The following is a 15674-nucleotide window of genomic DNA, read 5'->3' on the forward strand; positions in this document are numbered from 1 at the left end:
TGTAACTGCCTTGTGGAGTCGAAACTGCAGTGCATTTAACAGTGCCGCATAAAATGATGCCTTCGATGATGCGTGAGGACTTTCAACATTTATTGAGGAGCTGTCCTTGGACTCTACTGAACTTTTTTTTTTTATCCGAGTCCCTAAAATCAAATAAATTGTGTGCTAAGTCAGGGGATTTTTATGCAGTATGTGCATCATTAGACCATTTGTTACCGAAATGTCACTACTTTTGGCAGCTTTGCAGAACTAATTACAGTTGTACAACTACCTCAGTTTCTGAGTGCGAGTTACCCGTTTCCATTGTCCTGCACAAATCCATGTTTTACGAATAAGTAAGTGCTATGCCGAAGTTTTTGCATGACTGCTGACGTCTGTTATAACCTTTCAGGACTGCATGTTTTGGAATGCTTTAAAACGCCACAATTTAATGCAAATAGATCAAAAACTTTGCACAGCTATAAGACTTGGAGTTTAAGTATCTCCAAGTGAAACTAATGTATCGGTCATTAGGTGGGAGCTCTCGGCCCCGGTGGATGGACCAACGTCCTGCATAGTTTTAAAGTCTACTTGCTTTGAAAAAGAAAACCAGCAGGAGAGCAGCTCTCCAGGATCCACGGTTCACACCTCCGCTTTGGATTTCCAAGTCGCTGATAACTTCATATATGCAGTTTCCAGTTATTCACTCCACAAGAGGAGTAGGAAAGAGTTTAGAGGGAGCAAATGAAGTACTAATTTTCAGTAATTTGCTCCACACTGCCTACAATGAAAGAAGGATTTCCTTGCAAGGAAAAAAAAATATCCTCATCCAAAAATCAGAGATAAAAGATCATGCCTCACAAACTTGTCTCTCTCTCTCTCTCTCTCTCTCTCTCTCTCTCTCTCTCTCTCTCTCTCTCTCTCTCTCTCTCTCTCTCTCTCTCTTGCTGTCAAGTGAGACATTGTTCCAAATGACAAAACTAGAGACATGACAAGAAACAAAGTGTGACTGTGGGTGTGTGTCAGTGATAAAATAAGCATTTGAAGCCATGAATGCCACTGTGGTCTTAATTCAGAAAGCATTTTAGTAAACTGACTGCAGACCACAGGGTTGCTGGGTGATTTCTTTGTTTAAATAGTGTTTTTTGGAAAAAAAAAAAAAAAAAAATCTCATTCAAATAGTTTAGCAATTGTGGTTCCAATGATATACAATTTATTTTCCTGAAACACTGTCACCACAAGGACATAATGTTCCTGACTTTTGATGTGTTATTATCTTTTCCATTTTCTTTTCCATCTGTTCATTGCTTTATACTTTATCCAGCACCTTGTTGACCCAGTATTCCTGTTTGTCTCCTAAGTTCTATAATTAAAAATGATTTTGGCTTCCGGTAAGGAGCAAATGTGTTCTCATGTATGTGCACGCTCACATTAAGGCCTCAGTATACTCCCCCGTCGCCGCCACGGCGTTCCTACGCCGGCAACCCTACGCCGCTACTGAACATATCTTGCTCCTGCGTCAAGGGAACGCCCTCCTCTGCCAAGCCGCTAGCAGTCACAACAACAATGCGGCTTCCGTAGCTCCGGCTTTGCCTAGACATAGATCTATAGACATAGATTTCTAGACGTACGTATCTAGACACGCGTGCATTTACCTAACATATATCTGCATATATGACATATCTGGTGAGACCGGGCTGTGGTGGAGGAGAGGCTGAGCAGACCGTGATGAAATATTGGTGAAACTAATGAGCTTTTGGACGATTAAAGCCGTTTGAGGAGCGGCTATACACATAGCCCCGTCTGCTAACAGTGCTAACACTGCTAACAGTATGGGGATGTGCGCCGCTCAATTTTGGGTCTTAATTTCTCCCGAAGCACTGTTCGGAGCAGAAAAGCATTTCGGGTGAGTTCTACTTTATTATATAAACAACGCGAAAGCGGACCAATCACAGCCCTCGACGTTCACGTCATCACGCGTCGAAACGACGCGAAGTCAGAATTTTCGGGAGGCGCACGTCAAGCCCCGACGTAGCACGACGTAGCCCGTCGGTAGGGCTACGACGTCTACGTCGTAGGAACGACGTAGCGGCGACGGGGAAGTATACTGAGGCCTTTAGGCTTGATATGCTGCTCAATGAGTGTGATCACAGTTTCTTTTTTGATCAGGAGCTTCCTGCAGAGGTCCACACAGATACATTGTCCCTGCTGTGTTTCTGTATCCTCCCAATTCTTTGGTTAAATTATCATCCCTCTTCTCTTTTCCTCAAGCTGTACCTGATCTCTGCTCCTCCCCTCTAACCTTGGCTCCTTCACACATCTCCCTAAACTCATCTTTTCCTTTATCCGCTCTGTTGCCTCCCACTGCCACCTCTCTCTCTCTCTCTCTCTTTCTGTCTCTCTCTCTCTCTCTCTCTTTGCCTCACATCTCCATCCTACCTGCATCTCTGAAGAAGTGCCCCTCAAATCTCTCTTCTTATTCCACTGGTTTACTCACATCACCCCCTCAGGCAGGTGAGTCAGCTGTGGACCACATCTCTCGTTCCAGGAGCTGCCTGGGTTAAGATCACACACGCAAAACAAACTACAATCCCTACACCAAACAGCTCACGCTCCTGAGGTCTCTCCTACAGATACGGGGGTTTCTGTGTGTGTCGGGCTCTTGCTCTTGCACACCGCCCTGTCACTGCCGGAGTCAGTGTTTGTTTGTGTGTGCTGAATTCTCATCCTTTAACGTTAGGGCACGAACACACACATATATAGAGGATCACACTGAAGATCCATTCTTAAATAATGTACCAAGAGGTACATTATGCAAACTAAATAATGCAACTTTGCATGTGTTCACCCTGATTGCTGCACAGATGTGAAACACTTTTATGTTATACAAATGTCAGGACTGTCGATATGGCCACGCCAGCTCTTCAACAAGGATGCAGATGAAACTGTCCTTGATTTATTTTTATTTCTCTCTGTCTTTCCGTCTGCTCCCCCCTTCAGTCTCCCACCTTTTCCTGCCTCTGTCCTGAGACCACAGTGGCCTCCGCTGGGCTCTTCTGGCTACTTTTCTTGCATGTCTCTCTGAATGTTTGGATCGATAAGAGCCGGCTGCGTAATAGAATTAGGCTCTAATGGAAAGTACAAACTAGCTTTCTATTTACTAAATCCCTCCAGGGGTATTCTGGGTAGGTAAAGAGCAGACTGTGAAATGAAACTGTAGCTGAAGACGTGCATATGTGTGCAAGAGTGAGTGAGAGCGTGCTTGCAATTGTGTGTGTGTGTGTGTGTGTGTGTGTGTGTGTGTGTGTGTGTGTGTGTGTGTGTGTGTGAGAGAGAGAGAGAGGGTGATTGTAACCAGACCTGAATTCAGGTCCACTTCGTTTAACTTCTGTGGCGACCTGTTTGATTTTCCAGCAGGTGATGAGAGCGTCTGAGGACAGAATGAGTAACGGATCCATTTGCTTGTAAATAAATACAGTATTGCAGTAAAAACCATTGTATTGTTTAAATCACGGCTCAGCTGGAGGACATCTCAGTTACCAATCTACTAAAACAGGGTGAACTGTGAACAGGTCAGAACAGAAGGGCAAACACAACCATCGAAAATCCTCAAATGCATGTTTTTAGATTCTGGGAGGAAATTGGAGAATATGCAAACTTCACACACGAAGGGATAATCACACGGTGATGCAAGAGTGTGGACCACTTCATTACCCTCTTTAAGCAGACTTTATGGATCTTAATGCAGTTTATCTGTGCTAATGTCATAATTAATACTGCTTACGGTTGCATAAGCTTTGTGTACAATTCACCCAAATAGTTTTATTTCCAGTCCATTCCAGCAGCAACATACATTTTACTAAACACTATTTATTGTATTGAACATGCAGGTGACACATTGGTGCTATTGCAAATAGCAACTGCAACAGAAATGATTACTGTGTGAAATACCGGTTTATTAATTAAACAAGTACTGAAGATGAAGAAAGATTATTAAAATGTGTCCAAAAGAATAGATCATGATTTTTTTTTAGAACTATTAATACCATTAGAAATATTGTTTGTGTTGCATAATTTCTGTTTTGAATCAAAATGCGACTGCCAAAACACAAAGCTAAGCACACAGCTAAACAAATAATCCTGTCGAAACACAACTGCTGGTGTTTCAGGGGAGCAGAACTGGTGCTTGGACTGCTTCTATCGTAGCAATTCATTATTATTTTTTGCCAACCCAGATGTGTTGAACATGACCATTGTAGAATAATTTGAGGGTTTTGTGTGACTCTTTTTGAGTCAATTATCTCTTGTTGCCTGTTCATTTAATTTATTAGCTTATTCCCCTATACATTATGCTTCTCCACCTGTTCTATCCTCCTCTCCACCCACTCTGTTCTTCCTTTCTTCTCACCCCTTTTTCCGATCTGAACATCACTTTCTCCATTGCAGGAATGAGCAACATGACTCCCCTGTGAAGGCGCCTCATGCCTCCGTGTACTGATGTGACGCACACCTTGACATTCACACATGGGACGGTGGGACGGCCTTGTCTGTTTGACAAGGAACACATGTCCGGTCAACTGAGACTCTAAATGTTTCATAAGACAACATGAAACCCTGGTGCAGGTTTCAGGTTTCAGTTTATGAACAAAGAGAGAAAAAAAGCTTGGATTATCGTTATGACCCATGAAGTCATTGAGATGGATGTAGTTTAAACGGGGAAAACTCTGTTTGGCTCTTTATGCATGGCTGGCTTTGCATATGTAACTTAGACATCTCGACACACACCTGCTGGTGCCAGGGTGTTTGTGCTTCTCTCATTTTAATGTGGTTACCTGAATGGTGACAGTTGTTTATAGCAGTGTTTTGATAGAGAGAGTGTGGAGGCTTGCGCCTGCGGCATTAATCACCTTCTTCCAGACACATCCGTGCTCCAGGTGGCTTCAGGTCCCCCCCCCCCTCCCCCCTTATCTCTATCCAGAGAGGGTGACAACTCTCACTTTTGCACAAACACACACACACACGCGCACCTTGGGATGTGGCCTATCTCTCCCCTGCAGCCCCGGAGGCTGTGCACAACTGGCATCTCTGCAGAACCAGCCTCTATCGGCACGGCCATCCAGACTGACATAACAGATGTGAACGAGGCTTCACATGAGAGGTTTTTTTTCCCCCTTCGGCCTTTCTCTTGGGTTGAGTGGACAAGTCTGTAAAAACAGAGACAACATTCTTTTTTTTTGTTGTTGTTGTCTTTCTTTCTCAAAGCAAATTGCAGCATGCTGTTTCCTGGTCTTCATATGTCTTTCAGCATAGAGAATAGATCTGAAGTTGACGGAAGGTTGGGAATTTTTAAAGCTGGTCTGTGCTCGTTCACTTAAAATGCCAGTGACTGTTCACATTCATAAGGTAAAGAACTTACATCCTTGACTTGCAAATTGTATAACTGTTTACTTTTAATGTGAAAAACAAACCTGGAAGGTTTTACTTTGTCTGTCAGTACAGGGAAGTATTAAAAGGATTTTGAGTTGATTCCGACATATTATTGGGATAAGATATTGACTCAAATCTGGACCATATCTGTGATACAAATGTGCATTTTGTATAAGAAAATGTTGGCCGGAAGCTAATCCTGACTCCAAGTCAATGCCCTGAATTGAACACAACAGAGACCAAACACATGACTCATGAAGTCGCTGCTGTGTTGCATTGCTATGATGCCACACAATGTGACATGAAGTGACTTGATGTGACGAGATCCAGCGTGACACTAGGTGACAAGATGTGCCATGAAGTGACGCAACGCAATTTACAACCTTTCCAGACAACCACACACTGTTGAGTAACAGATATTTGTGCGAGGGTTATTATACTGCCTGGCTAAAGAGACTGTGATCAATAAATAAATAGAATTAAATAAGTTAAGTTATTTGTGAACTGGAAAGGATAAGACACATTTAGCAGCTTGTTGTTTATCAATAACACACTGATAAGCTTGTTTTCTTTCTTTGTTCTTGCTGCTAATTGCCTCACCCAAACATTGTAGTTCCTCATAAGTGCCAAGCGCAGACAAAGCACACAGTCAGCAAATATTCCAACTAAGTTCCAACTGTGCTCCCTGAACCTCAATTATTCACAACTTATGAATAACGCACTTTACCTCAAGCTGGCAAGTGGGGGTATTTTTGCACATGGTGCTCTGAATTACTCATAACCTCACAATGGCAAAACATGTAATTTTCATGTGTTTGGCCTTTTCTTTTTCTGGGGTATTAAAGTGCTATAATAAGTATTTTGCTGTCAATACATGTCGGGTGTGTCTTCAGCTTACCTGTATGCTTAAGCTTCAAAGTGGCTCGCTGTTTGCTTTCAGTGAGTGACCTCGCATGTGAAGGAATGCGTTCATGTTTAATTGATCTGAAATCTCTGCAGCTTCACTCTTTATACAACACACATCAGCATTATTTCTAAGGGGCAGCACAAAATACAACAACATTTTCAGCTTATGCTGCACATAGGTTGCTCTTCTGCACAATGTGTTTCTTGCAAAAATCATGTGAAAGCTGGACTTACATCACCACCCTGCTACTATGATCTACTTACATAGAAAATTAATACCTATCAAATTGATAGATTGACCAATAATGAGACTCTTGTCATTTATCTTGCAGTCATACAAAGGAAGTCCCTAACCTTTTTGATGTAAATGGTACAATTCTGAACGTTGTCATTTTGAATGTAGGGAAAGAGCTCAGGCTCTGACTCCTGTGTGTTTCAAGAGATACACAAATAAACCTGACTGTGAGCTCTGAGCCTCTGTACAGGAGAATGAGGCAGACAGATGGAAGTAAGAAAGAAAAGAAGAGCCGACATTAATGCAAGCCTTTCCAAATGAAAACTTTCAGCACCATGGACAGCGACAGAAAAATACCTCTGGCTTGGCAGCTGTCCATGGTCCTGAACACATACTACCACAAACAAGAAGGCACTGGAGAAGCAGCTGGAGTTTCATGGAGGCTCATTTGTAAAAAAATAAATAAATAAATAAATAAATAAAAATCTAGGGGTTAGGAAAATTGCTTTTTCCCAGCTGTATTTTTCCTTTTGATTTTCAGAATAAATTACGCTTTGAAGTGAAACAGATTACAAAACTGGTAATTATTTTATTGGAACACATTCCTTCAGTCTGCTTTATTGAACTAAGGGTTGCAAGAAAGAAAGGCGGTGCGACACGTGGGTGTGGTGGTTCACTCTCCAGAAGGTTGTTGGTTTGAATCTTGAATGTCCAGTTTCCAATTTGAAGCTCGGGATCTCTCAGTCTAAAGACAAGCATTTGAGGTGCATGGTTACTCACTCGCTGTAGATGTGTGTGTGGTTATCTGTCTTTGCTTTTGACTTATGATGGAGTGGCGATATGTCCAGGGTGTTCCAATAATCAGATGGGATCTGCTGCAGTGCTCAGCAACCCTGGACTGGATAAAGCATGGGTGGGTGAATGGATGGATGGAAATGACGATATTGGCTCTATACTGCAAAATCATTATTGTAACGACTTGCAGACTAAACAATACTTTCCAGGTATGCTTCCCCACCAAAAAAAAGTGCACTTGACGTGAAAGACTGTGCAATGTGAAGCTCTGAAGGAATAACTTGCTGAACAACGCATCTGCATGCGTGTATTGATGCACAAATGTGTGTCATAGACAGTCAACTTAATTCCGTTTTTGGTGTATTTTTCATCTGATGATGCACCGCCTCTTTCATCTTCCGTCTCTTTCACCTCTCTTCTGACCTGGACACGACTCCGCTTTGCGCTGTTATTACAACATACAGTATTCAGTCTCGTCATATGGCAAGGGATCGCCACCCACTCTCCAAAGACGATCCGCAGTGCGCTCCGTCCAGCGCGCACCGGCGTGCCTCGTGGTGGCTCCAACTTGCTCACGCGTGCGTGAGTCCGTGGCGTTCACGCCGCGATGGTGCGTCCGCCTGTCCGATCTCGTGAAGCCACGGCAGGCTGATCGTCCACCGCTGTCTGCGTGGCCGCGCGCACTCAGCGCCACATCATTACCCCGACGCCCCGAATCTCCGCGCCGGTGTGAACTGGTTATGAAGGGACACGCGCGCCTCGTTAAGTATGAACTCCTCCGTACACCGCCATATGCCACGTTGCCGTCCTCACATGGCACAAACGCACGGAGCGCGCTGGGAGACGCAGAGTCTTCCTCCTCTTCTTAGCCTGCGCTGTTTTCTATTAAAAAAATCATTTAAATTTGATTAAGTTCAGCTCCATTCAGCGAGAGATTTACGGGCCCCACTCAAGCTCTTTCCATGTGAGGACTGATTAAAGGAATGTGTCCCCCACACAACCAGAAGCGTCCCCCCTCCCTTCTCCTCCCTCTCTCTCTCTCTCTCTCTCTTTCTCTCACTCACTCTTCTCCAAGTCTTCACCCACAAGACGCGGTTTTGACGCGCCAGAGACAAATCCAAAAATCCAAATGCTCACGGAGCGTGGGAATGACTTAAAAAAATCCACTTTTTTTTTTTTTAACCCCGTGAGCATCTCTCTGTCTCAAGTGGAAAACTGTTTTGACATTTTTTTTTCTTCCTCAACCCGCTCATTTGTTGGAAGCCGCCTCGGGTGAACCTCCGTCAGATATTTCGGCTGGATGGATGCGGAGCTTGACCGATGCGCCGCTCCGTCCCGTATTCCACCAGGAGGAGGTCTGGACGCGTGATGAAGTGAAGACGATGCTCTAATCGAAATCCTTGTGTTTTAAAGCCGCGGGGAATTAACTGTTGCAGTTTTTTTTTTTTTTTTCTTTCTCTTTCTAAAGACAGGCACGCCTTTTGGATACAGAGGCTGCTGTGGAATATCAAGTTCAGCTCCGAAATGATGTAAAATGTTCTTCGTGCCAGTGTTTTATGAAACGCCTGAAGAGGATGGGGATGTTGTTTAAGAATGCTGGATATTACAGCTTTTCTCCTGCTTCGTAGGATTTTTTGCGGCGTGCTCCGTCAACGTGACCATGTTGAAAAAAAGTGTGCCCAAATTCCTTTGCGCATACGGCTTAAAGTGGAACTGAAATTATTGATCATTTTGACATTTGCCGGCTGAAAATTGCCTTTTTGTTTGTGGGGGAGCCTGGAGATAAAAGTTGGCTGGTTAAAATAAAATGAGATTTTGATTCTCTTCTTGGCTTTTTTTGGTGGAAATGTAAGTCCGGAGGAGAGCAGTGCGCACCACACAGAGTCGCCGGGGCTTCAACGCGCAAGCCAATCCTCCGTCGGGGAACCAGCGCCGGGCTTTGCACCGCAGCACCGCAGCGACAGCCTCGCTTCTTCTCACCGAAATGTTCCCGTGTGCACCGATTCCCTAAATGGCAAGTGGATACTGAATCTCCATGGTGCACGAAAGAAGGACAGTCCGCGACTGTTTTGTTCAGTAAATCCTGGACACACCTTTTTTAATGTCAGTCAAGGTAAGTTTGGCCTGTTGGCACTTCAAATGTTAATGGCATGTTGCTGTGGTTTGACATTCGGGGCCTACATGTGCTCGAGCTGGAAGAGAAAAAAAAGAATCAACAAGGGAGAAAAGGTACAAACGACACAGAGATGTTTGTTTGATAGACCTGTAGCCCAGAAGTCTGATATTTAAATAATATGCACAGAGATTATTTAGATTATTCGCGATATTAAAATAGGAATTTGAGAATCTTGAAATGTTGTTTGGTATCCATCTCAGCACTAGAACTAATTAAATTCCATGTTTTCCCATCAGAATCAGTACACTGCAAACGTCTTGACTACACAACAATCAGAAAACTCAGTATTTCAGAGACAAGCGGCCCCACAAACACATTATGATCCACATAGACAGCATGTTTTTTTTTAACCTGAGCATTTTATCTTTTTCATTCTGCACTGATCAAAAATTTAAACTTGTAGTCGTCTTCTATTCTCTCTCTGCTTGGATGCACAGCGGCTTGCCGGGGGCTCCAGTGTTGTGTCTGATGGACAATGAAGAGGAATTACAGCACCTAATGCAGCCAAGAGTCAGCAAGAACAAAATGTCACTGACTTTCCCCCTTTTTTTCTGAGAATGAAAGAAATGCCATCAGTTGACACATTTCTCCATCCATCTGACACAAACGTTTCTGGTAGTCGCCTCTTTTCCCACTGGCATCCTGCACCAAATATCAACTGAATGAACTCAACTTAAAAAGTATGTTATTTTGAACCAGTTTCTGAAGAAACAGGGTAAAGGTTATTTGTAATGCTATCTTCCTGCGCTTTCTATGTATTATATTTATTGTTTGGCAGTGCTGAATATAACCTTGCCCTCTGCACAGTGACAGCCTGTATTATTTCTTTGAAAGGTAAGCTCAACGTCCTGCTGCACTCACTGTAAGTGACTACACATAAAACTGCCACACTAAAGTCTGCCATGTCAAATGATTGAATTACACTCACAGACAGTCGTATTGTCCCCATTTTGCCTTTGCTGAAAAGTAATAACCTCAGAATTTTCCATCCCAAAATGAATCTCTTTGTACACGCTGACTGAGACAGAATGGTTCTAATGTGGAGGTCTTCCAATGATAAAGTGTCCTGAAGTTACATTACAAGAAGCAGTTGGTGACTGTTTGAAATGAACTCTGACCTCTCTCAGACAGGACAAAGCATCAGTACAACTGTCCACAACTGCAGCTTGTCCTGGGTTGATGTTCTGCAGTAGTTTCAGGCTGTGGTGGAGCGGAGCTGTAGTCTGTGACTGGTTTTCATTAAACATTTCAGCTCAAAAACACAGTGAAGTTGATGCTAAAGGCAAAAAAAAAAGAGCCAGTGATCTATTTCTGAGACTGACTCACCATTTCAACATAATGGTACACACTCTCACCTTACAGCAAGAAGGTCCCTGCTTCAAGTGCATGTTGAGCTTTGGGGATTTTTTTCTCATGGTTAGTTTGCATGATTTACTTCAGTCCAAAAACGTGCATTTTGAGACTGATTGGTGACTTCAGAATGTGCGTGTGGTTCCAGAATGGCTTTGTTCATGGTCAGGTGGGATCGGCTCCAGCGCCTTCTGACCCTGAATTGGATAAGCGTGGCATAGAAGATGGTTGGATAGATTTCAATGTGGAAAACTGTTTCAAACAATACGCTGCAAAACAGCTATTGCAGTCCAAACATTTTCGGGATCAATGGCTCGGTTGAAGACCAAATGTGTCATTTTGGGGAGTGCCAATGCCACATTATGCACACTGAGTAAAACGGGATGGGCTCATGCCTCTGATTCTCCCCTTTCTCCTTCTGTCAAACCAGGCCTTTCAGCAGGAACAGGCAGCAAGGAAACAGCAACAGCTCCTCAGACACATGTGCATTTCCTTACACACACAGTCCCAAACACATGCACATTCATACGTAAAAATTACACTCAGCCACGAGCACAAACGGACGTCAGGTCTGGCCTGTGTGAGATCCGGCATTGTGATTCTCTGTGGGAGAGAGAGAGAGGGCGTTCATGGCTCCTTTTGTCACAGCAGCTCACAATGACCTGAAAGTAACAGAGGGTGGCACAAATCGAGTGAAAAGGTGTGTGTATGGACAATGAAATGTGAGAATAAGCAAAACAGAGAATGTGTCATAAAGATAAAATGAGTCTGCAACGAAGGGAAAGGATGTGTAAGACTTAAAAGAAAAGGGAAAACGCACAAAAGAAGTGAATAAAAGACAGATGAGAGAACAAGGGGGTAATGGACATGAAGTCTAAAGATCAAGGCAGATGCTGGATTAAGCAGAGGAAGGAGGAACGATGGAGAGGATGAAAATGACAAAGGACTCAAGGGTGCACAGACAGAATGACAGCGAGCAGGATACAAGTGTGTCTGCAGTGAATGCTGGTATTATTAGGTTAGGTGAAACGATCGGTTTATGCTTGACAACTGTGTGGCGAGGGCAGCCACATACTGCGCCTTGAGAGCCTCCTGCGAGGGCCAGAACAAGTGAGAGCGGGCGGGAGAGGCAGCTGAGCAGAGAAGAGGTTTGGTAGCTGCGACCGTCGATATTCTCTGGCGGAGAACAAAGAAAGACAAAATGTGACGAGTGGAGAGATGGACACCAGCGGGGAGGGTAAGACACAGGGAAGATGGGCACGCCACGAAAAAAATGACTCCACGCCAAGGAAAGTGATGAGAAAACATGTTCACACGGCGGGTTTTCCTGACATTGCATGACTGAAATGGGAGAATCATGGAGCATGTTCTTATCATTGATTCTCACACAAATCCACTGAATCGGATGTAGAGAAAGAAAATTGGAAGCAAGATTTAAAGAACAAGTCCACTATTACAAAAAAGTATTACAAATCAGACGGTCTCTAACTGAAGGCTCACGTGTCTATTTCTATGTGTGTGTGTGTGTGCATGTCTTTCTTCTAGAAATGGGAGCTGTTGTGAACACCAGCAGCAAGCAAGGCTGTTGACTCATGATGCAAACCTGCGGCCTCTGCTATTGTGTCGTACTGAATGTGATCGCAGTCTAAGGTTGTGTGTGTGTGTGTGTGTGTGTGTGTGTGTGTGTGTGTGTGTGTGTGTGTGTGTGTGTGTGTGTAATCAACAGATTTCATAATGAAAATAACCATAAATAAGGGTGATGGATGATGAAAGTTATGCCAGGCGGACACTGTGCGATTTCGAGGGGATTTCACCACGACTTTGCCGTCGCAGACCACACTGCGTCATCGTGGCAACATCGTAGCGTCGGGACGTCCGGTCGGGAGGTTGGGAGCCGTACAGTGTGAGGACACTCACGAGGAAGGATTAATTGCTGCTACGTTCCAACGATAATGCTGCAACCTCCCGATCAAACTTCTGGCATGTCAGAAATTCTCGCCGGAGCCCGTACAGTGTGAGTGGCGTTACGTCACGATTCTACGTTCACACCTGCGCAGAAGACAGCGGTGGAGCTAACTGTATTCATCATAACGTTATCGGCTACAGATGAGGAATTCGCCGGGGCAGTATAGTGTTTAAAGCAACATTGGCTGGCTCAGTGCGGCTCAATGCTAATGCTAATTGCTAATGCTAATGTGAAACTATCATAGCTACAGTAAAACAATATATAGTTTACATTAACGTTACCTCAACTGCAACAACTTGCTGCCTGCTCGCCGTCTTGTCATGCACACTGTGGTTGTCATAGGAACGCGGAACCTTGGTTTTTCGTTGTTTACACTCGAGCACGTCGTGCCGTCACACGCCGACTGACGCCGTGGTTGTCAATAATCTTGACCGACAGCAGTCGTACAGTATGAGTGCACATGTCGTCGGGTCAGATAGAGTACGAGTGACGAACCCAATCGTGCAGTGGGAGCATTTCCCCGACAGTCAGATTTCTAAAATCGCACAGTGTCCGCCCAGCATAAGAGATATTAGAGTAAAACAACTAAGAGGATTTTCTCCACCTTTTTTTTACGACAGGCGCAAAACCATAATTACAAATAAAACTCTGCATGTACATCATATCCTGTTAAAGTGAACTACATTTTCAATTTACAATTTTAAAAGAAGGGATCCAAAGTTATTGAGATTTTAACAGACCAAAGTCTGATAGTAAAAGGAATCGAATATGGAAAGTTTTAGATCATTTAACACTACGAAGCAATTCAGTGGGGCGTGGAGCACAGTCTGGACTATCATGATCTGTATATGATCCAAAGTACTGATCAAAGTACCAAAATGTGTTTGAGAAGAGAGCTGGCCTTTGAGTTCAGAGCTGATAAAGACACTTCAGACCAGCAGGGCGATGTGTCTCCTCCAGCATCTTTGTGTTAGGAAGTTTGAGCCACCAGCTTACTCCTTTCTGGCTTCTCTCTACCGAAACATATGAGAGCATCTCTGAGTAAGAGTCAGCAAGTGTGTCAGATTTAACGAAAGCCCTTTGTTCATGGGCGTTATGGAGAATGTGATGTCCAGACACACAGACATGTGGACTTGGGGATAAACTGTGAACAACAGGGTTCAGAACTACAGAAAACAGGAAGAAGTATCTTTGCGTCAGAGTTTACTGAGTTATCGATTCTTAAAACTGAACAATAAATGATTATTGAATACAGTCGCGCTCCAAATTCAGTCCAAGAAATCCCAAAGAAATTCAGCCGTATCAGGACGGGACAGAACAGTGAATGATTATGAGTCTGTGAAGGTGGCTGCTTGTGTGAGATATCTCAGGTGGAGCCAGTAGTCACACTGATTGAGCCTGTATGGAAAGCTCTGATGTTCGAAGCACTTACATGTAGGGATGGGTACCGAATTTCGGTAATTTTTTGGTACCGACCGAATTCCCGCTGAAGTACCGAGTATCGATTCACGGGAAATCCGTCGGTACCACATTTCGGTACCTGAACGCACCTTTTTTTTTTTTTTTTTTGACCCTGAACGCACCTTGACATTATACATCGGCAAGAGCGGAGGACGCGGTTACGTGGGTCCAAAATCTTCGGAGTGTTTTGACTCGCAGACCGGGAGCAAATATATAATATACCGGGAGAGCGGACATGCACACGGGCCGTGAGAGCGGGGGGGGGGGGGACACACCGGCCGTTCGGGAAACCTCCCGATGGCCACCCCGCCCCTGTTCGGAGTTGTTCGCGGGAGGGACAAGCCTCTTCTGCTTCTGCGATGGTCGCTCCCGCTGCATGTCACTTCCTAAACAATGCTCTGCGCATGCGCGGCTCGAAACAAGAGCGCGCATCGAGGCGGCGACTCGACATGATATGTCATCACGCAAAAGCGGTCCCACGTGGCGTTTGATTGGCATTATGACTGCCCAATCACGAGTTGGAACCATACAATTCTGATCCTCCAGAAAAGGCTCTATGCACAACTCAGCCACTTCCTGAACTTCAGGAGGCTCCTTGTTTCCTGTTTTTCATGATAGGATGAGCTGATTAATTCAGGTGTGTCTGAAGCTGTTCCAGAGGCCAGACACACCTGCATTAATCAGCTCGTCCTATCATGAAAGACAGGAAACAAGGAGCCTCCTGAAGTTGTGCATAGAGTCCATACCTTTGAGTGTTTGTTTACTGTAGAGGTGCCTGGTGCTGCTAATGTGAAACATTTCATACAGCTATTTATTTTGAGTCTATTTTTATTATGTTATTTATTATTGTTATTTATTTAAATTTTTTACTTTATCCCCACACACATTTTTCTCAAGTTCTATGTTGGAGTTATTTCAGTTGATGTTATTGAAGCATAAATGTTGAAAATTCCTAAGTTTTGACTATTTTTTTAAATATACAAAATAACTTTAATTACCAAATGCATATTCCCCCCCCCCCCCAAAAAAAAAAAAAAGTATCGAAAACAGGTACCGAAAAATACTGGTATCGATTCGCAGGTACCGAGTATCGGTATCGTATCGATTCAGATGTGAAAGGTACCCATCCCTACTTACATGTCAGAATTAAAGTGTTATTACCAAAAATGTTAACATCTACCAAACACCTACCAGAAACTATTAGGAAGCTGAAACAAAAGGGAAAACCCTGCAAATCTATTAAGTTTGTGGAAACAGAGAAAATGCACAAGAGATCCAATTTAGTCACAGTGGTACTGAGCTCCCTCCTCACTGAATACGCCGCACTCAGCAACATTCAAGCAGCAGTGGAGGCTCACATTTTAATAAGAGCTGCTACC

At 43.9% G+C, this 15674-nt stretch overlaps 1 protein-coding gene across 3 annotated transcripts in view; it reads left to right on the top strand.

Moving 5' to 3' along the window:
- The first annotated feature begins 9228 nt into the window (after window positions 1-9228).
- Window positions 9229-15674, top strand: part of LOC115387012 (voltage-dependent T-type calcium channel subunit alpha-1I-like) — a 157447-nt gene continuing 151001 nt past the window's right edge. For all 3 annotated transcript variants that reach the window (XM_030089521.1, XM_030089523.1, XM_030089522.1), the window contains exon 1: window positions 9229-9455. The gene's annotated coding sequence lies outside the window, so the exon portion shown is untranslated. The remainder of the gene's footprint in view (window positions 9456-15674) is intronic.

Source organism: Salarias fasciatus, chromosome 4 (genome assembly GCF_902148845.1).
Source record: "Salarias fasciatus chromosome 4, fSalaFa1.1, whole genome shotgun sequence".
Lineage (NCBI taxonomy): Eukaryota > Metazoa > Chordata > Actinopteri > Blenniiformes > Blenniidae > Salarias > Salarias fasciatus.